Source organism: Neolamprologus brichardi, chromosome 17, assembly GCF_056152115.1.
Source record: "Neolamprologus brichardi isolate AB-2024 chromosome 17, ASM5615211v1, whole genome shotgun sequence".
Lineage (NCBI taxonomy): Eukaryota > Metazoa > Chordata > Actinopteri > Cichliformes > Cichlidae > Neolamprologus > Neolamprologus brichardi.
The window spans coordinates 19,457,780-19,480,303 of record NC_142120.1 but is presented as its reverse complement, the minus strand read 5'-3'; the positions used below and the strand labels follow the sequence as shown (position 1 = coordinate 19,480,303).

The following is a 22,524-nucleotide window of genomic DNA, read 5'->3' as shown; positions in this document are numbered from 1 at the left end:
ATTTTTTTTTTCTGCATCCATGTTATAATCTTCTTTCCTGTCTTTTGCTATTTTTGCAATTCTGCCACCTGAACATCAGTGGAATAGTGTGAGATTATTAGGGCTCACTCACAGGATCCAAATTTTTTGCAACTGGGGGGGGGGAGAATTGCTGTTTGCTAGAAGATTTGTATTAAGAGGCCCCAGCCTGGATTCAAATGCAGGACCTTAATGTGAGGCTTACAATTGTAACTGTGCCATGGTTAGTGCTGTTTGGAGGCGATCCATCTCTGAACAATCGGGATCCCACTCGGGACTGACAGCAGTCAGCCTCAGATTGAAGGTTTGTAGGCTGGTGTGGGACTTTAAACTGTAACTGGTGTGCACATGGGTCGATTTCTGTGGTTGAAAGCTCTGGAAAAAAAACATTAAATGGACTTTAAGTTGAGTTTGTCAAACAGTGCTTACATGTTTTTATATTTGTTGATCAGACTAACAAATAAGGTAATAAACACAGGGTCATGAGTGAGTGACTGACGATAATTGAGACCAAATAGTGATGAAAAGGGGGAACAGGAGCTGAGGTCCACCACAAAATGCAGAAAATATAGAAAACAGAAAGTGAATGATTGGCCTTATAAAAGAGGTCAACAGAGAACTAAACACATCAGGTAACTTGTGTGTTTTTGCAGTGGACTGGAAATGAAATGAACATGGGCAGATGGGTAACATAAAAGTGTGCATTGGGGTAATGTGGGCAATTTGAAACTGTGGCTTTCACAGATGAGCAAATAAAAATGCATCAATTAGCTGCACCTAACATAGATTTCCACAGATTTTTCCAATAATTAGAACTAAACATCAGACTCGTGACATCAAGTGATCACTTCTGAGTGTAAATACATAAAACTGTTAAAAAGTCACTGGTTGTTCGCCAATCCCTAAAGTTTTGAAGCTTTCATCATCCAGTTTTAGTAAAAATGTTGTAGTTGCCTTGTTTATTTCATTTTACAATCACCAATACTTACACATTTCAAAGTGTGCATTCAGCTAAAACATCAGAGTGTAAATGGTAGCGATCGACAGAAGCACAGCCCTATAGTTACAATTCAAAAGCAGTGCTGTTCATACTTAAAATTTATACACACAGGGAAGACCTCTGTTGACCCCAGGTAGTGCATTATCCATATTCTCTTTCTCTGATCCAGCCTGTGTTAGGAAGACACGCTTCTCCAGATCCAGTATTCAGCCACCCTCTCATCATCCCGGCCGTATATTCCCAGGAGCCTCCTGACCAAATGTGGAGGCTCAAATTTCAGACCACTGAGACGGGAACTCCAAGAACTTCTGTACATAGACAACGGTTGAGACGAACACTGTTTGTTGAAATGCACACGTGCAGTTTGTGGTGTTTTTAAATACACTTTAGATGCTGTTGAATGAAGTGTTGTAATTTTCTTGCTGGTTTTTGTAAATTGCGGTTTTTGGGTTGTATACAAAGCTAGTTCAAGGAATTGTTCAAGGGTTGCAATGGGCTCGCTGTAATGCTTGTGACTGCGACAAGTACCAAATGTTCAGCAGTGAAGCCTTCTAAACAAAGATGACCCAACAAACTCTCCAAAACAAAACCTTAACTTTAACTCTTCATTTATCCCAGAGGCTTTAAACCTACTGATCCCAAATCCTTCTCTCTGAAGGGCTATGGCTGAGTAGTCGTGTTTTCACCAAGAACGCAAGAAAATTTCAGGAGAATTGGATTGTTCTCAGGTCATTCGTGCTTCCATCTTGCACAAACATGTTCCTACTACCGGGAATACTCTTAGGTTACTCCTTTGCTTTAGGCAAGGGTGTTGCCTGGATGTAGAGCGCTCAGCTGGCCCGTCATACAGATATGATACAAGTTAAAGTTCTGACTGTGCATTATTGAGTAATGTCTGGAAGAGTCAGCAGTGCAGTAAGGCTGTTTAAAAAGAAGCCATTAAAACATAAAAATTCACTAAACACGTAAACTGCATCTTCATTTTCTGTAAAACACCAAAACATATGTCAGGTCATAAAGCTTATAAATGTAATTGTAAACAGCTTCTTTTTTTTAAATTTATGTGTGTTTATAATATCTGTGTTTATGTATTTATACTAGTTCACATGCTTTTTCCTGCACACGCACACCCACGCTCCTCTGGGAGCTGCACAGGAAAGCGCTGGTTTGTTTTGCAGGAGGAAGTTGTCTGCGTCTTCATTTCGGTGTGGGTGTTTGCGCGTCTCGGAGGGGAGCCACAGCTGCGAGGCCTGGCTCCATACTGTAAACTCGACTCGCGCTGGAGAGGACAGAGACTGTCATCGTTACTGTTAACAAGTCCAGCAGCTCCTTACTAGCTCCAGCAATATCTGCACTGAATTATTGCACATATAGTGCATGCATGGAAGAGCATCAGCTGCAGTTTCTTTCCAGATGCATTCACTCTGGAATGGATTTGATCAAACAGGATTTATGTCCGACACAAAAAGCAGCCACTCGGATACAGTACCAACATGCTCACGTATACCTTTTTGTATTGCACCGCTTCTCCTGTATTAAATCACAGAGCTTCCCTGATTGCACAGGCCTCTATTAACAAAAAGATTTCAGAGTTCCTTCTTCAAATTTGCCCTGCAGAAAAGGTTCTCTGGCAGTGAGAATGACTGTCAGGAGGAAGCAATTGTGCATACTGAACGCGTACATGTGAGCGCGGTGAAAAGGATGCAACAAGCAGTGGATGGATGAAAGAGATTTATTTCCTGGTTAGACACACAACATTAGGTGTGGCTTGGAATTCAAAGTGCAGTGTTTGACTTTAAGATTTAACGGAGAGAAAAAAAATAAGGTTTGCTATGGTAGACAGCTGCACTTAGTGGCGGGCTACAACTCCAGAGACTTTCTTGTTTGTTAGTTCACATTTTTATAAATGGACACAGTTAAATGTGCCAAATATATTAGCAGGTCCTTTAAGTGTTCCTATCATAGACAGTCAACACCTGATTGATTTGATGCTGAAGTAAACTCCATGATTTGGTAGCTTGCAGAACCAATTTCAATAGCAATATGGATACAGGTTCATTGAGGTTTGTGGGCATTTATTTATGCACATTCGCCTCCGCAGCATTTCAGTCGGGTCTGAACATTGACTGGAATTCTGTGTCGTTTGTTTTTCAGCCATTCTGTCAGAGATCTGGTGCCATTCTTGGGATCATCGTCCTACCCCATAAACGACTTTTAGTCCAGCTTTAGCTACAAGGTGGACCACATCATTTGACTCTAGAATAGTTTGGTGTACAGAAGAGTTCATGGTTCCCAGGCCCTGTGGCTGTAAAACAAGCCCAAATAAAAAGGACGTTGTTCCAGAAGTCTTGGTTGGTTGGTTCAGAAGCAACTTTGGAAAGCTAAGCCATACTGCCACGTTTTAAATTTATATATTTATTTTTTTAATTTAAATGTTTTAAATAAAACATGCTAACTGAGGCCTGTAGAGTCAGAGATGTAACTTGTGGGTTTTTGCCCTGTCTCACTTTGCAGTGAATTTGCTGTGAGTTCCAATCCAGGGAAGACTGTGATATTGTGTTAACACATTGCTGAACACTACAGACCAGCAAACTGTCAAAACGTCTGCTTTTATTGAGGTGGCCCCACTTTGTGGCAATCAGTTGATCATTTGATTAGTACCACCTGGCTGCTGCTGTCCTTAGGCTGTACATGGTTTTTCACACGACTATATAAAAGTTAAACGGTACAGTAATGCATTAATTTGTGCATTTACCATCACTATCTTTTATTCAAGAGAATAACATAAAAATAGATATTAGATGTCCTGTAAGGTTAACTAAAAACTGGTTCTGGAAGGTTTTTTTGTGGCATCTTTATTCCTGCTGTAAAGTTGGGAATCTTAACGTGGGAGTTTGTGGAAGCTGACTCGCTTTTGGAGTCAGCCTCATGTGGACGTCTGAGGAACTGCAATTTTTGGCACATCCGCATTGGTTTCTTTATCTCTCTAAGAAGATTTCTCTGCATTTATTGATAATAGATAAAGAACATACAACTGTTCATGGAGAAAATAAGCTATACTGGACAGAGCAAAATAAAAATCCACAAATCACCAGCTAAACCAACTTTCAGTTGTTCTTTTACACTTTATCTTCTTCATCTGCCTCCTCTCTCTCTTTCTCTCTCACTGTGCTACCCTTTCCACTCCCTCACGCCCCCCCTCTACATTTGCCATTACTGTTATTGGTAATAACATTGTAGAGTAGACTAGATTGGAACAGAGCTTTAATGTCCCCGAGGGGCAATTTGGCCTGCAGATGGTATTTTGTTACGAAAGATCCAACCAAAGTGAAATCCAGGGGACAGTATTTTCACACCCACTGCTAGAGACGGGTAATATTGTATTTTAGCTCAGAAAACGCCAATAGTTGATGGCATAAATTACCTCATATACCTGCTGGTGCCACCTACCTCTGCCCTGATGGACTCAATTTGGCTCTCTGTGTAAAGGTTGCTTGGATTTCGGTAAATGACCTGACATTTCTGCACGGCTTTTATACAAGAGAGAGGGAAAAGAAGGCTGATTCACAGTCACATTTTTCTTTGCAATTTGACTCTGTACTTGACAGGCCTGACTCGAGCCCCTCCTCATTATTGCTTAATATATGCTGGATATAGCTTTAATATTGTATCGTAATATGTATAATTTAAAGTTGTGCTGAATTTTGTATGAGGAGGCTGTATTTGAATTCAGGGATGGTGATGCTGGAGGTGACAGACGGAGTCTCACGGAAAGAATAAGTTCACCAATAATTAGTCACAACAAAGCGGGAAAATGAAACGGCTCATGAATGGATGCAGATATAAGCAGGAGTGGACAAAGACGTGTACGTTCGTCACTAATGAACCGACTTGATCGGACTCTGACAATCACGGGCTGATTATCGCGGCGTTCGCAAGGGCCAACTTATCCATGTGTGTTGCTGATGAAAACTTCGTCTCGCTGTAAATGTGCTGATGCACAATTTAAAAACTACTTTTAAAAAAAAGAAAGAAGTGATCTCTCTCACTCTCTTATCTTGCGTCCTTTATTATATCCCAGCATTCAGATGGGTACAGCGTGAGATGAGAGAATCAGTTTGTATTGAACATGGCTGAATGCAGTGCTGATGAAAGCTTATGCTGATAATAGCTTTTTCATTATGTCCTTAGCCAGGCTTGGCATTTCATTTTCTATTGCAGACAGAGAGAGAAGTTCAGATTTTCACCACCGCTGCTTTGGGTGTGTGCAGCGTCTCTGGGCCGGGGTTCGATCGTGTGTTTGGAATATTAGTTTTTATATTGCATTTCTGCTCGATTAAGCGCCACGCAGACAGGAATGTGGGGCACGAGGGGTTGTATTTACGCCTAAAAATAGACTTCTACGATTAATGGAAATCAAACTGAAGCAGCAGATGTTTGAGACTAAATGCCAGCCTGTAGCTCATGGAGCTTGGTAGATTTCATATAATTTATGCTGCTGTGATCAGTCATGATGTTCAGATATATTTCCCAGATAGGTGGTTATCAGTGCACCAACAGCTGGAAAGCTTAATTAAAAATCAGAAAAGTAAATAGTTGACTGTAGCCTGATACCGTTTGTATTTCTACCAGCAAGCTACTGTAGCTGGTTGTCTAACATTTCTCATCCATACGCAGTGAAGTGCCGTGGACCTGCCGGCCAAGTCTCGCTCCTGCATTTAAGAATTTGTCGGTGATTTATTTTCCTGTGTTTACGGGCATCAGCACAGGAAACAATTGGCATCAAGTATCAACCACACCACAGAAACTTGGTGACATTCAGCAACAAAGTATGGAGTAAAATAACCTGTGCTGGGTCCTGAGTTTTCCCAACTTTCAGCGAAGCAATTGAAGCGACTACCAGTGAGAGAAAAGACTGATATGAGAAGGTGGTAAATCGAATCAGTGATGTTGATAATGACAGAAGATCAGCTGCAAGGTGATATGATTTATATGAGGACGAGGAATTCCGTTTATTTATTTTTTTAATCCCACAAACCAAAGATGGAAGTTAAGACTGATCATGCTGCACAGGGAGAAAACAAAAAGGCCTTAACATAGCCAACAAAACATTAAATATTATGTTTAAGGTTTCAGTAACACAGATTCAGAGACTGCCCGGTCCCCAACTGACTTTATCTTAGAAAAAAAGAGTTTCTTTTCACTTTCTTTCTGGAGCTGCTGTTTCTGTAAACGAGCGGTGTAAAGTTTTATTTTCACAGGAGCGCTCTGTGCTCTAGTGCAGCGGCACCCAACCCCCGGGCCTCGGACCGTGAGTCGTTTGGTACCGGGCCGCGAGAGTGAGACTTGGGTGTGAAATGTACAGTTTTCAGGGTTTTTTATCGGTTTTCAGCGTTATTTTGTTATCGTTTTTATTGTTAACTTGGTTTTCCTGGGTCTTTTCATGTGTGTTATGAATAAATCTCATTTTTTTCGGTACCGGTACTAGTTTTATTTTGTTGTATTTATCTGCGACACCTTAAAGGCCGGTCCGTGAAAATATTGTCGGGCATAAACCGGTCCATGGCGCAAAAAAGGTTGGAGACCGCTGCTCTAGTGTGTCCGAAAATCTTAAGCTGTCGCATGGACATGGTTTCAATTTCGATATCAGCGAATGGTTTGAATGTCGATGTCAGCGAAGAACAAATCTGTGAGGATGGTGTCGATGGACGTGGATGTCAGTAGGGTTTTACCTCGTCTGTCACCTCGACATTTCTGGACACAAATGGTGACTGTGATTTATAAAGACCCGAAGCCTTGGAACCTGCTATTGATTGTGTTCCTTGAGGTCAAAGGACAAGGAAGCCTAGAGCTGTTTTCCAGTAGACTTACTTATAACCTTTTTTATTTGACTAGAGGAGTCTCCCCCTGCTGGCCATTAGAAAGAATGCAGATTTAAGGCATTTCTGCATTAACTTGGACCTCAAATCGAAGCTACATCCATCTTTTATATAAAGGCTTAATGTCCTCAATGCATTTTGCAAAGGTTGTTTCAACTCACTTTTTTTCTTTTGCTGAATTATTTCTGTCAGTCTCCCTGAAATAAAAGAAGACTCATGCAGTGCTAATGCTGAGCTCAAACACAGCCTTAGGCCTGAAATAGAGAAATCCGTCTCATTCATGAAGCAAATTAAACTTGTGACATCATATAATAGGAGTCAAATTCTTTCATCCTAAAGGACAAATTGTTTATTAGTTTTTGTTTTTATTTTATTTCAAAATGGTCCGTCTTCCTATCGAGTTTGTCATGGTATTCTTGGAATGTCATAAAAATATGACGTTGAAATATAGACACAAGGAAATTTGGAAAATAGTTTATACTTAAAATAGTTTAATAGTTTGACGTCATACTTGGAAATTTCAAATGTGTTCGGCACATTGAAAAATGACCATAATAAACTAGGAAAGAACATTTTTATCCACTGAAGTCACTAAAGCTGAAAGTAATGGACAGCAGTGGGAAAAGTCATAAATTTAAAGTCCACAGCATCTGCTCGGTTTCCACACCCTTCTGGTTGCTTCAGATTGGAAGTCGTGGGATTTTTGTTTACTCGGCAAACACCACATGCTTCTGATCTGCGCAGATACCCGTCGGGAGAGACTGATATTGTGTAAAAGTCCATTCCGCTGCCATCAAGCCTCCTCTCTGTGTCTCCCTTTATCCCTGAGGAATGTCAGTCACGTTGAGTAGAACCAGATGTGTTCACCCCCACCTTTCCAGCCATCCATCTCTTCAGTTTTTATCCACTTTGAAGATTTTTAAAGATTAATGTGAGAATACTGTGAATTTCTCACTTTTTTTTTTTGTTGTTGTTTTTGTTTTTTGTAATTTCTTTCAGCTACTTTATTTCACCACTAAAACAACGATAAGAATGTTCAGGAGCCCATCAGTTTCCCAATCACACTGATGTCCTAGTGTAGTTTTAAACTTGAGACTTTTTTTTTTTTAAAAAGTAGGAGGAAGTTTAGATTGTTTAAAAAAAACAAAACAAAAAAAACAAAGGTGTTTATTTATTTATTTATTTATTTTTTAATGCTGTCATTGGTCATAGCAGAAAGCTGAAAAAGTCAAGTCAGTTATCTCATGCAGTAAAATGACAGGCACTGGGTAAAATTTAGACCAAATATCAAAAAAGCATTGGATTTATCCATTTATTTATTGGGAAGTATGCAAGAACACCATCATAAATTATAAATAATATTAATAATAGAAAACTGCTCTTTATTAAACGTTCATTTGGATATGGTATGTGGTGTCATACCTAAGGAATGTCACACTGAAGCTGAGAATGTGTTGCGTTTTTATCACATTCCCGCTTTAATGTGTGAAACCATTCACCTGCTTTTAAGTACATTGTGTGCCTTGTACATGCGAAGGTGTAAATTAAATATCAGTCCACCTAATCACATAACAGCAGTTTCTGCAGGTGCTCAAATACTTTATGGGCTTGAAGCATCATCATTCTGTGTTAGCTTGAACTACATTTCATAGACCTGTAGAATCAGATATTTAACCTATAAGGAGTTCACTCACCTAGTTTTTACATGAAATTAATGTTTTTGAGAAGGTAAATGTGAGATGGTCAGGTGGGGGATATCTGATGAACAACTTCATACATGTGCTAACTAATTTGCTTATCCATTATTCATAACACCAACAACTGGTGCAGTTTATTTTAAAGACATAAGTGTAAGACATAAGTGAGTAACTTTCCTGCTTTTCACACTCCTGGGCACAATGCCAGTGTGCTGTCTGTACGGTTGCTAATGATCACAATAATTACATCAGTTTTGAAAAGAGATTTCTCTAAATTGTTGCCAGTCAGTTAAAATAAATTGATTTGGCCTCAAAACGTAGCAATTTTAAATTCGAATGCAACCTTGAAATGATGGGTTTAATGTTGTAAATGCCACTCTTGCTCATACTGGTTATTTAAGCGTCCTCTGTCACTATTTTAAACTAAAATTACAGATGTGAAACCTTTTGAGGTGTGAAAACATTGTTTAGATTCTGGTTTTCTATATTTACGGACCAGTCACAGGAAGTAAGATGATGTCTTAAGTAGTCAAATTGAAATATATCAACACTTGGTATGGCTTATTGCTGTTTCAGAGAGAATGAGATGATATGAGAGAGAAATGCACAAAGTGGTAATGAAAATAAACCCAGTAGTTTCTTTTCATTTGCTCAAACTGCACTAAGTGAAGATATCAGGTGCACTTTCTACCGACCAATCATAGGCAGATGCTTCTTATATAGGTGATGATGGGACATTGATCAGTCATGTGATCATGCAGTTACAAAAAAAGGTTAATTTTAATTATGTTTAGTGTAAAAAGTTATTTTAATTTTGAGGCATTCAAATCAAGCTGATCGATGATCTTCTGATACTTTAAACAAGGTCATTTTTGAGGCGTCCTTATATTTTTGCCTCCCATCATTGATCCATGAGACAAGATCCGTTACATAGTAATTTATAAGGACGCACCGTCAACTACAGCCTCCTACTATCATGCATAGACTGACCTTCAGCTGCCTGGACCGGCGCCCTCTGGGGGTTGTCTGCGCACGGATTTTAGCATCCAACCCAACATGGCGGCTCATTTCATAACTTTCTCTTATATTCCAGGAATAGTCCAGAGACAGTGGTGACTGTTCAAAGTTTCCTGCAGTGTGTGGTTATGCTGCTGATTTGCACAAAGTGGCCTAGCAGGCACTTTGTTGTCCTTCAAACACAACAGGATTCTAACAGAAGGTCTGCTCCCATGTTTTTCACTCTTTCAGAAAAAAAGATGTTATCTTGTTCTATGGAGACATGTGCATGTCATTTTACAGACTCTTAACTTGTATCTTTTAAATGTTTTGAAGTTAGACTTTAAGTGACGGAGTCACTGTGGTTATGTTCAGAAGCTCAGGTTTATAAATGTATGGAAGTAAATGAATGTGGAGGAGGTGGGTGTGCAGTCGGCCTTCTCGGGGGGAAATAAAAGAATATTGCCAACGTTTGTTGCAGGATAATGTTCCTTTGTAAATCTTTGGAAATAAGTTTCATTGAGAGATAAATTGAGGTGGGAGGAGGTGAGATATTCAGATGGAAAAAAAGAGAGTTGAAGAGAGGCAGAAAGATCCTTTTTTTTTTTTTTTACTGTTTGCACATATTGGTTTTTGGTTGGTGTATCTAAGATTTGTCTGACCTCTGTCTTTTTCTCATTTCCTGCTCTTTACCACTCTCCAAACATATCTCTGTAAACAAAGAAATTCCTCCACCAACATGGATCCGTTTAGCTTTCCACTTCATTTCGGAGCCGGGCTGTCTCAGCGGCCCTGATCACAGCGTACTGATAGAGCCAGATTCAACAGCTCCTGTCGGACTGTTAAACAAACTGCTGCGGCTCTGTTCAACTTGCCAACCTTTATCTCTTCCCTCCCTCGGTTCAGACTTTCTGCCTCCTCTTTTTCTTCTCTTTGAGCTTAAACATTTGTGGGGGTTGTAGTTTTTCCTATTTTTGTGACAAATTTCCTGCTTTACACAAAGCTGTTGCTTAATGTAAACCACTTTGTGATTATGTATTGGAATGTGTCAAATTGGCCTTCATCCTACACCCCAGTCTCACCACAAAGGATAGTGGTTGGTGTTTAAAGGGGGTTGAAACAGTCGTAGTAACGTAGGTGAGCTTTTGTGTTGCGACGTGTAAACATGTTTGGCCTATTCAGACATGTTGTCACCAACACAAGTTTTGATGACTAAAGAAGAACCAAACCATCCAGACGTGTTTTGATGCTTATCTGGGTTCCGGGAGCAGGAGCCTGCTTATAGAACCAAATGACTGGGTTTGCATCAGACGTTAGTGAGGATGATCTCTGTCTATGCAGCTCCCCTTGGAAAAACATGGGAACTATTCTAAATTAAGGGTCGTTTCTATCCAATATCCACGTCACATCTCTGCTCTTCCGCATATTCACATGTTCTACAAGCTAACGTGCCAAGAAACATGTGCACAAAACGTGAGCGTCACGTCCGTGAGAAGACGACGTAACACCAGACTGTAACATTAACGTTGATCGTGACCCAAGATGAAGAACTTTGTGATCCTGCTCTGGCCATTACATTGATAAAGACCACTGTGGTCCCGCTGTGTTATTGATGCAGAGAGGATTTGCGTGTTTTGGCTCCAAAGTGCATTATAGTAATAATGGAGAGGTCTGTGCATCAGTCCTGTTCAGAGGCCTCATTACATTTTTGAACTCTGAAAAAGAGCAGCACAGTTGCATAAAGACTCAGTACAGCACAGTTTGGATGAAGATTTCTCCCTGCATGCCTTTGGCCTCATAAACAATCTGAGTGTGTGTGTGTGTGTGTGTGTGTGTGTGTGTGTGTGTGTGTGTGTGTGTGTGTGTGTGTGTGTGTGTGTGTGTGTGTGTGTGTGTGTGTGTCATCTGATCTGGTCACACAGAGCAGAAGTGTCCTGCTCTGCTTTGCTTTCCTGCGGGATGAAGGGATGGAGAGATGGATGGAACGAGAGAGGTGGCGTGTTGTTTGGGAAGTGGGTCAAGAGGAAGTTGAGGGTGTGTTGTTTTTTTTTTTTTTTTAAAGTGTGTGCGCATGTGATGCTTTACAGCTGAGACCGGTTTGTTGGTCAGTAGGGGAATTTGCTGTTGTGTGTGTGTGTGTGTGTGTGTGTGTGTGTGTGTGTGTGTGTTTGTGTTGATGGTGCATAACTTAATTCCACCGGGAAGCCAAAGCAACAGCGTGCCTCTGCTTCCTGTCCTAATTGCTTAAAGTCCCACACAAATAAGCCTGCACACACACGCACACGCACACATACACATTTGGAAATCCCATGTTTAAAAAGGACTTATGCAGATGCTCTTAGCATTTGCATAGTTTTAACATTCATTATCCTTTTTGACAAAATAGCTAATTTATTTTTTTCACAGTGCTTGCACACACTTTTCCCCCTTTCTGTTTTGCCTCCCTGATTTCTGTGCATCCTCCTTAAGACGCTGCGGCTAATGTATTAGCACCTGCAGACATTAGCGTTGATTAGCGGGCATGTTTGTGTCCACCTGAAGATTATTCACACCAATTCATGAGCAGAATACGAAGCTATGAAGCTGCTGCACACTCCCCTTTCTTCCTCGGTTTGTCTTAGACTTTGTCCATCTGCTGCTGCCTGGTGACGGGCAGGTAGCGCACTCGGATTTTGCACGAGCTCGGCCGTTGGAAGCAGCTGCTGTGGTTTCTATTTAGGGGGAAGTGCAAAGTGTGTTTGGGGCAGCCTCTGTTTTGACTGTCTCTCTTGGCTCGCGCTGTGTATGTGTGTTTCTCTGGCACAGAGGTCAGAGCATGAGCAGAGTGGCATCCCTGCCTCCAATCTGGACCTGCTGGGTGACACTCCATCCTCCGTCTGCCTCATTTGTATTCCAGCAGAGCCAAAAATGGAAAGCAAATCAGGATTTATATTTCTGCCCCCTAATATAAATCATTGCAATGTGGTAATGCATTCAGTTCACATCACCATCACACTATATATGTAAAAAAAAAAAGTGCTGAAGAAAGATTTAAATCAAAATAAAATGCAGCCCAGGTCCGTTTAGCTTTTTCCTACCATTTGCTGACTGACAGCAGAGCCCGTTTTTGAATCCCGTTCAATAGAAGAAGCATAGTGCAAATGAAAGAGGCGCAGAGGAGGTCAGTGCAGGGTGAGCTGAAGAGAAGAATGCACAATAGCCTTCTGAAAATTTAATAAAACTCACGGAAATGTTTCAGATATTTTCAGATTCTTGTGTTTCTGTACCTGTCAGGGCTCCGATTAAGGAAAAAGAAAGTTTACCATTTTATCTCTGCACATAGTGCACGCACTGCAGGTCAAGGTATTCCTTTATTTTACTTAAAATGATCTCAGTATAGAAGAATACATGCCTTTTTCTTCCAATTATCATTTTCAGAGCTACTAATTTTGATTTACTATCTTGTCATTATGAGACAATGGGCTTGTGATTAACTGACCTTTTGCTAGTCATTATAAGAAAATTGTATTACAATATTTTTTTTAAAAGTATTTTAATTATAATGCATGCTTTTTGGATTGACTACCACAGTCTCTAACAGGGGTTGAACTTTAAACTTTCATATTATTTATAGTGTGTTTTAAATCATTTAAGTGTTCTGCAGTAGCCCGACTGACAAAGTGGATTCTATTTTAGGATTGCTATAGTCCAAAAAAAAGAGATTTCTGTCTGTAGTCATATATATTTGGCAGTGAGACTCCATCAGTAAATAAGTGGAGGAATGTGTGCTCACTCTTCTTTGCAATGTTGCTTCAGTTCACTGAGTTTTGCACTTATTCCTCCCTGCACAGCTCTCTTAAAATCCCACTTTTACTGGGCCACTGCAGCAGCTCGATTCTTCTCTTGTTCATTTATTCTGTCGTAGATGTGCTGCTGTGACTGGGATTATTGTCCTGTCACGTCACCCAGTTAGGGCCAAGCCTCGAGGATACTTTTGTATACAGAGGAAGGAGCTTTTGGTTGACTTGGTGACTCCAAGATGCCCAAATCATCACCCTTCCACCACCATGCTGGCAGCTGGTATGAGGTATTCATGCAGATATGATGTGGTGCTATGGTGGAGATGGGTAGCAAAGTGGTTTGCAGATGCACAATAGGTGTAAAGCAACCTAAATGTTGCTGAGCTGGCATTGGGATTAATGCTACGTCCACACTAGCCCGGATAAATTTGAAAACGTATACGTCTGAAAACGCTTCGCATCCACACTATCGTTTTCAGACGTTTTCACAGAGTTCTTCATCCACATTGAAATGGCTGAAAACAATTCGACCTGCCTCATTTCTGTCTGCCACTTTTAAAAGTTTCGGCTCTTTGAAACGTCGCGGCAAAATGTTGAGGAAAAGCACCGAGTTTTTTAAATGGACTAACAATGAGGTGGAGCGTGCTGCGAGTAACGCAAAAATACAAAGAATTAAAGAATTTGAAGAAAAGCTATCTGAGCGTGTAGAGACTGATACAAAACAACTGCTGTGTAATTCCCTCCGCTATCTTAGTTTAATTGGTCACATGACTGCATCACATAACTAAAATGTGTCATTGTTTTTGAAAAGGCTCCGGGTTCACTATCCACACTAGAACGCGAGCAAAAACGCCATCTCAGTGTGGACGGAAGGCCAAAACGGAGAGAAAAAGTTGCGTTTTCAAACAAAAACATACTAATGTGGACCTAAATGTACCAGGATTGTGACTGAGGTTGACTTCATGGTCGCCCTGAACTAACACAATGTTTAGAATACACTAAATCAACAAAGTCACACTTTAATGTTCTCCTGTCATTTGAAGAACTAAAAAATCAACAACTTTGTAACTTCGACATTCCTGAAACAATATCTACATTTACCTGCATTTATAAATGAGCCAAAATTTTATTAAAGAGCCAAAATTCACAGGCATAAACAAAAAGAAAAAGGTAAAAACAATCGTTTTGGGGTTTGTTTTTACCTTGAATGCATCACAGTAACTATTTAATCACTGTTTATCGTATAAGCCTGTCCACGTGAGTTTTAAAAATATGAGGATTCATAGAGCATTTCAATTTCAGCCCCTTGAATGGTTTTGGTCATAGGAAGTGTAGATTACCGTTTGGGAATAACATGAACATGGAAATGTGAGTCACTCTGTTGTGTCTGTTTCTTGGGGAAGAGGCTGTATCTGCTGTTGGAGTGCTGCGGGATTTATCATCATCCACACACACACGTGTCGAACAAAAGGCCTCCAAATAAAAACATTTTAAAAAAACAGAGAATTTGTCTGATTTGTAGCTAAACCTCAACTGCCGTCGTTCCTTCAAGATTTAATCCGTCGCTTTGGGTTATTCAGACGCCACGTTTCCTTATTCTCCACGTCATCTCGTGGCTCTGTGCGCTTTAGAAATAAAAAGCACTTTTTTGTGTGTGTGTGTGTTATACTTATCGTAATATGATAACTACTCTATAATTGTCAAGTGAGCGGTGTGGTCGGCTCCTAAAGCCCGGATGATGAATGTTTGTTGTCTTTACGGTTTTCAAGTCACTTCCTGCTGATGGAAGGAGACATTGTGTCGACTGATGCTTCGCCATCTGGATCTTTTAGATGCTGGATGTTTAAATGCTAGAACATATGGACACACACACAGATGCACACAGACACACACACGACTGGGCGCTGGGATCCAGAAGCATATGGTTCTTTGAGATAGTCGAGACAGACTGGGCTATTCTGTTGGATAGCACCGAGGGCCTCGACATTGTTAGAAGTGCTGCCAAACAAACTTCAACACACACACACACACCCACACACACACACACACACACACACACACACACACACACACACACAGTCTCGCCTCACTAGCTTCTTTTTCTGCTGGTTTCAGTGTGATGCGAACGGAGGCACGGACAACCTTAATTCTTGTTTCTGGAGCAGAGGCGAGCGGCGTCCTCATCGCAGTGTGAAATGAAAATGAAGATACCTGTGAATCATATTACTGCAGGCTCATTCAGCAACATTTAGACCTCAGCTGGGCTTTGTTCATTAAATGTTCGCAGCGTCTGTAGCTTTTTGTCTGCTCGGTTGTCTCATTATGAAGATTAGTCCCCAAATTGATTTTTCTTTTCTTTTTATCTTTTTGGTTTAAAAAGTCCTTTTGTTTTACCTGGTGTGCCTATAAGCATTAATGCTATCATTATGAGAGGGAAAACTGAGACCCTCTCTCTGTATTATCACAAATTAAAATGCCTTTAGTTTAATGTATGCCCCAGTGAAGGGCTCTGTTTAAGCTCGGGCACAGCTTCAGCTTTTTGTTATTAGTCCAGGCAGTAATATGTCTTTTCTCTAATAGATAGTATAATATTTCTGGCTCTTGCTGTGAATGAACTGGGTTTAATTAAAAATGCCATCACTGGCTTCGCTGTGATCTCCAGGCTCGTTGTGTAGCAGGCTCTGCAGCTCTCAGGACATATTTCATTTCTGTTTTTGTGCACGGAGCAGGCTGAGGCACCCAGACTTTGTATGGAAAATGTGACAATAACCAACAAATGAAGTCCAGCTAATTCATAGCTGGACATGAGGCTCGGTCTACAAAAATCATGAAGTATTTGATGATTTGTGGTGTTGCTGTGTTCTGATGGCACGTGTCTTTAGTACAGTTTGGTCCACAGTGTAGCAGCTGGAACAAGTAGACTCATAATCAGAGATTTAAGTGTTTATCACACTTATGGTCATGCACATAAGACTAGGGGCAGAGTCCAGAACACATGAACTAGTTATCATGCTCAAGAAACCAGTTTGAGATGATTTGAGATTTGAGCTTAGCCTGAACCGTTGATACAAGGCGGGATGGAGCAACGTTTTCATGGTATTCATACCAAATTGTGCCTCGGCTATTGAAACTTATCAGACCAGGCAATGTTTTCCAGTCTTCTGTCTTATTTTGGTGAGCCGGTGTGAACGATGGGTTGGTTTTCCTGTCCTTGGATGACTTGAGTGACACCCGGTGTGGTCTTCTGCTCCAAGGTACGATGTGTTGTGCAATCAGAGATGCTCTTCTGCGCGGCTTGGTTGTAATGAGTGGCTATTTGAGTCCCTGTCGCCTTCGTATCTGCTTAAAGCAGCCAAAGGGCGTTCTCCTCTAAACTCTGACATCGAGAAGACATTTTAACCCCGTGAACTGCCGCTCACTGGATATTTTCTCTTTTTTGGGCCATTCTCTGCAAAAACAAGAGATGGCTGTGTGGGAGAATCTGAGCAGATATTCACACCAGCCCATGTTGCATGGTTAGTCAGATAGCTACAAACTATGATGCCTGCATAGAGTCATTAATAACTCCACACGAGGGAGATGATCAGGGTAAATGGACAAAGTACTAAAAGAAAAAAAAAATAATGGGGAGGATTTGTAAGGAAAAGTCTGGATTGTTGCCCTTAAGCTCCTCAGACAGAATCGACAAAAGAAACACGATGCAGTCCCTGCAGTCCTCAGGTTTAATCAGGAACAAATATGTCACCTGGATTTGACCTGTAATCCTAGTGCAAGCCTCAGGCCAGTCATTCATTCCTTCAGTTTTCAGCAAATCCAAGCTGTGCTGTGAGATATCAGATGACTAATGGCCTCTGCTCTTTACCCAAACAGGTTTTTTATATATAACTCAAGTCATGTTTTTTGTGCTTCTTTCAGGAGACTGAGGTGATTGATGTCACCAGGGATCAACAGGCCTGAACATTGAATAAGTAAGAGCTACAACTGCTACTGGCTTTTATTTTGAAAGCCCTTCTCATTTATTGTGTTTGCAGTTTTTAGAAACTACTCCCGCTCTTTTATTCATTCCCATCCATTCCTATTTCTGCTCATTTCTCAAGCTCCCCTTCACCCCTCTTCCTCTGCTGGGGGTTTTCAGGAATGCCATTGGCTGTTTATTTTGGCAGATTCAGCTGCTCATGTGTTTGTGGCGTTGGTGGGAGGGGGCTAACGGGGTTAATTGAAGGCTTCGGGATGTTTTTAAGAAATGAATTCCTACTGAGACCCCGCTGCCCCTCAAACAAGCACTCTTCTCATATATCAGCCAATTACTGACACTCTACACACACCTTTCTCTGGCTCTGGTTATGCAGCTTTCTCCATCTATTTTCTGAGTTTCCCAGCCGTCCGGGATCTGAAAAGTGAAAAACATCAGAACATTAGTATTCTAATTCTCCACTAAATTCTGAGAGGTTAGGGCCTCAAGAAGTTGGTGAGTTTTAGGTGAAAGACTTTCCTTATGAGCGCCCTCAGGAGCTCAATCTTCTATCTTTAACCTTTTGAACAATCTGACTCAATAAAAGTTTTCCACTTTCTGAAAATCTCCTCATTTCCAGCTCTAAAACTCTGATTCCTCCTCTCTGGGTCTTGGGCATGAAGGATGAGGATTTGTTTAGATGTCGACCGGACAAGCTTGTTAGAGGTTTTTTGGGTTGATCGGAGCGGACCTCAGCCACAGCTGACATGAACCAATCTCAGCTCTACTTTTCATTCTGGGTGGCATCCAGCATAGTTCTTGACCGCTCCTCTCCAGTTTCAAATTGGACCCCAGAGGCCCCAAGAACATTCGTTTTTCCCCAGTTCAATTCAGTGTTATTTATACTGTGGCCAGTTCCAAACAGAAGGTGCTAACAAGACGATGGTGGCAACAAGTTTGTGTACTTAGGGTTTTGCATTTTGGCTCGATGATGGCTGTCTTATCCGTTTTTTAGATTTACTTGTAGAGCTGCCCAGAGTTAAATGTGAATAAACGGCTCATTCTGGAACAGAGATTGCTTTTGTTGGATCTTTTGTAGTGTATTCGTGCATTTTTGCTGTTTTTGTTTCCTTTTAAATGGAAAGTCCTGACTAGATTTTTGAAAAGAGGAAAATGTGGCTTCATTGGCCCTGAAAGGTAAAAGCCTTTTTGAAGCTGTGAGTACAGCCAATATCTCACACGGTATAAGAGAACCTGGCATCACCTAAAATTTATCAGACTAGGTCCTAAAGTGCTAAGCGAGATATCTGCAAATGAAAGTGCAGAATCTGTAGGTAAGAGGGACTTTTCAGTTTCCGTTTACACGAGTAATCATATTTGAGAGAAATAATTACTAACATGCAACTCCTTTGCATAGCATCTTGCTAGCGAGCCAAAAAACTGATTATTGTCCCCAGAGGATAAGCCAGCACAGCTTCGATGGCTTCCCAGAGAAGCTGTTTACTTTGAGATGTCTCCACTGTGTGGGAGATCATTTAACACGGGGCTTTAAATATTCTGAAAGCTTATTATGTTTGACATCTTTGGAAACTTTAAAGGATGGCTTTGTGGAGATTTAAAATTTCTGCCGTCAGATTCGGTAGCAAGGCGGTCGCGTTTAACAGCGCTGCTTTTTGTCCGAGAGTCAGCCGTGTTGGTCGTGTCGATGGGGTTCGGCTGCATGTGCAGCAGCTACAGGCCGCTCTATTTTAAGAGTGAGGTGTTTAGCATATTTTTACATCAGCACACTAACAGCCTTTCTCTCTTTATATAATTATGTCCTCTTGATGGCGGCTCATCTGGACCTGATTCGACTGATTGTTTCAGAGGCTTTTTGCACCCTGCGGAGAATGAGTGGACCGTATGCTGATAAAATACTGAATGCTTTTAAAATAGTTTGATGTAAGAGTTTAAATATATCAATTAGTGAAATCATTTATCAGCTCTCTCGGTCCAGATACGTTGCTGGGTTGGGCTTCAGAAACCCACGCTGGACATAAATGAAACGTCTCGGTGTGAACGGTTGATTTAAATGGTTGTCTGATCTGAATGACTGCTTTCTATGATCTGCTTCTGTTCGCTCGCAGTCTGCCAACTCATATTATAGCGTGTCTGAGTGTGTGTGTGTGTGTGTGAGTGTGTGTGTGAGTGTGTGTGTGTGTGTGTGTGTGTCTGCCTCTCCTCCGCTTCCCCTTCTGTCTTCCATCCATCACCGTTTTCCTCTTGCCTCCATGCTCTCAGTCTCTCATTCCCTCGGTGTTATCGACTGTGTTTTTTAAAGTAGTTCTTGTTCCCATAAACGGCTCCATTTTCTCAGCCGTCCACAGCGGCTTGTTCCTTGTCACACTCTGAGATCTTGAAGAAAAGCAAATACAAGGAACTATGTTTGGCTGACTTTTAAAAATATCAGCTTCTCATGGTCAAGTTATTATCTGATGTGACCCCAGTGAGCCGATCAGCCCTGCACTGTTTAGGTTTATTTATTTTACCCTTTGCTTTTGATCAAACTGCAGTTATTTGCAACCTCAGGTATGAATACAAAACCTGGTGCACTATTAATACGTTTCCGTACGAGTCACGATCCACCAGGGAAAAAAACAAAAAACTTTTATAGCATTTAAAGACGTGTTTATTCAGGTTTTTGGATTGGTAACCTGTTCCCTTATACTTCTTGTAATCTAGTAAGCACTGGAGCAATGAAAACAATAAAAATAAGCCAGCGGTTTTAGCCTTTGCGGTTTGTTGTCGTTCTTGTGAGTCTGTCCTCATTCTAAAAGTGTTAAAAATGAACATGTTCATAGAGTTTAGAAAATCATTCCCAGTCCTGCGGCCAGCTGTTATAACAGTGCAGACACTCATCTAGTAAAGAGGTACAAATGCTGATGCTACATGAAAAACAAAGGCTTTTTTTCACTTAAAATAAACTCTCCTGATCAGGTATGTAACTGTGCTTTACCTGAGATCAGACTTAACACTGCAAACGTTCATGGTTTCAAATTGTTGTTCTGTCTTCTAGTATTGCAGTAACACTTGTATTTCATAACTCGGGCAGTAAGAGTACAGACTGAAACTCCTTCCTGCGTTTCACTGAAGCTGCTACCAGGATTTATTAGGCTTAGTGTGAACGGCTCAATGTCGCAAATGATGGCACAGCACAGCAGACACATGAGTGCACAAGTAGAAATGCAAACAGTGACATTGCCGAGTACAGCAGGCATTCAAGGCGCTGTAAACTATCCAGTCAAGCAATGAATGTAAACAGAGGCAAACCAGGAGGGTTATGTGATAGTGACATATCAGCAGGATCGAGTTACAGCTATCGTTCATAGCTAACTGCGTTGGTCCTGTTGGTGTTTTAGCCGGTGGTGAAAGACATAGTTTACCTGAATGCTGCAGAGCATTTACTCATTTTGCTTGATGTGGTTAGCCGAGTGGAGCTGCTCAGACCTGTTTAAAGCATATTTAGTTCAGTTTTCTCTATCAGAAGAATGGATGCGTGTGGTTTAAAAAAATTAAATAAAAATGAATGTCCTTTGGTCATAAAATAGCCATATGATGTCAGATTATTACACCCAACAAGATTCTCAACATTTCTACTGAATTTCTAATTCTTCTATTTGGCTGAATCTGTTCTAACTTCAGTTTCCTGAGGGAAAAACAAAAGTTTGACCAATAAGCATAGACTTGGAAGTCTTGTTAGTAAGAGTTTACAGAGAGTTAAGGTTAAACTTTCGTTTATTTTAGGCCATTAAAACTTTGCGAGGTGTTGGCTCAGTGACTCTGTCTCAACTTTTAAAACATTTTTTTTTACAAATGCACCCAAACAGACACACTCTTGAGCAACAGTAAAACTCACAGCATCTTTTCCCATCAACCCCCTGCTGCAGTGTGTTTCCTGAGGCCGACTGCCACAGAAAAGACCCAGCAGATGGTTCGAACAGTGGGGTGCGAGACGAGGCGAGGACCCCGTTTTAGTTGAGGTCACTAGGGCCTTGGGGTGCGTCACAGAGGCCCCGTGTAGCAACAATAAAGCATCATGAAATGAAATCCACCTCGGCTGGAAGTTTGTTGGAAACAGAGATTATTTACAGCATAAAACACAATATAGTTATTATGTAAACACACATAAGACAGGTTCTTATACTAAGTGCATATGAATGGAAAAGTAAGGCAGTTAAATTGAAATGAGTCTGCAGTGGCAATTTAACAAAAATGTAAGTAAGAAGGAATTTTAACCAACTAAATGTGTCAACATTTCAAAAACTTTAAACAAAACCTGAATGGATCAAATATTTATCTTGTTGTTGCCATTTTCATTTCAGCTTTAAATCAAGTTATAATTACATGATTTTGCCAGTCAGCTGTCAGCTAGCTCTGCAACATGAGACTTGAGTCTTAAATAACTAATGATCTTCAAATATTTGTGTGGTTTTGTTTTGTTTTTTCTTTGACAAGAACACAGTTGCTAATAATGGAGTTGATTGTTTCTGACAAGTATTTTCATGAGCTTCAGTGAATGTTTTTTTTTAAAAATCTCAGAGCATCCCTGATAGCGCTGAACATTTGGACCTCATGTGCCACACTGGGTCTCAGTCACACCTTGTATGGGCCAGATGTCAGCTGTGTTGTGACATTTGGCCCATGAAAAATTTGGCAGCGCTGTAAGTGAGACCTCAGTGCCAAAAGTAGTCCAGATTAGACTCAGATGTGTCTGCTGTCTAGGATACTTGTGCCAAACCTCGGGACATTAGAAAATATCAATATTGTCAAGGAAGAAGAGAACCAAAATATAAACTTGTTGGTTTTACTTTTGCGTCTTAAATGTGGTCAATAAGAAGTATTTCTATCTCATATGATCAGTTCAGGGGTTTTTTTTCACAACAACATTTGACTCAAGGTGCTTAATACTCTAAGGTAAAGATGCTACACTAATATAAAGAAAACAGAGAAAGCCCCAACAAGCAGATGACCCCCTATGAGCAAGCACGTGGGCGACAGTGGGAAGGAAAAACTCCCTTTTAAACAGAAGAAACCTCCTGCAGAACCAGGCTCAGGGAGGGGACGCTGTCTGCCGGGGCGGTGTTGTAAGTACTGAGTGGCACTTTAATCCTAAAGTTATCATCAGTTTAGACAACAGAATTCAGAGCTCAGTTTTAATAAACTG

At 40.8% G+C, this 22,524-nt stretch overlaps 1 protein-coding gene across 1 annotated transcript in view; it reads left to right on the top strand.

Annotated features, from left to right (window-relative positions):
• Positions 1 to 22,524, top strand: part of plxnb2a.1 (plexin b2a, tandem duplicate 1) — a 224,324-nt gene that overhangs the window by 69,465 nt on the left and 132,335 nt on the right. The window contains exon 3 of the mRNA XM_006780946.3: positions 17,285 to 17,337. The gene's annotated coding sequence lies outside the window, so the exon portion shown is untranslated. The remainder of the gene's footprint in view (positions 1 to 17,284; positions 17,338 to 22,524) is intronic.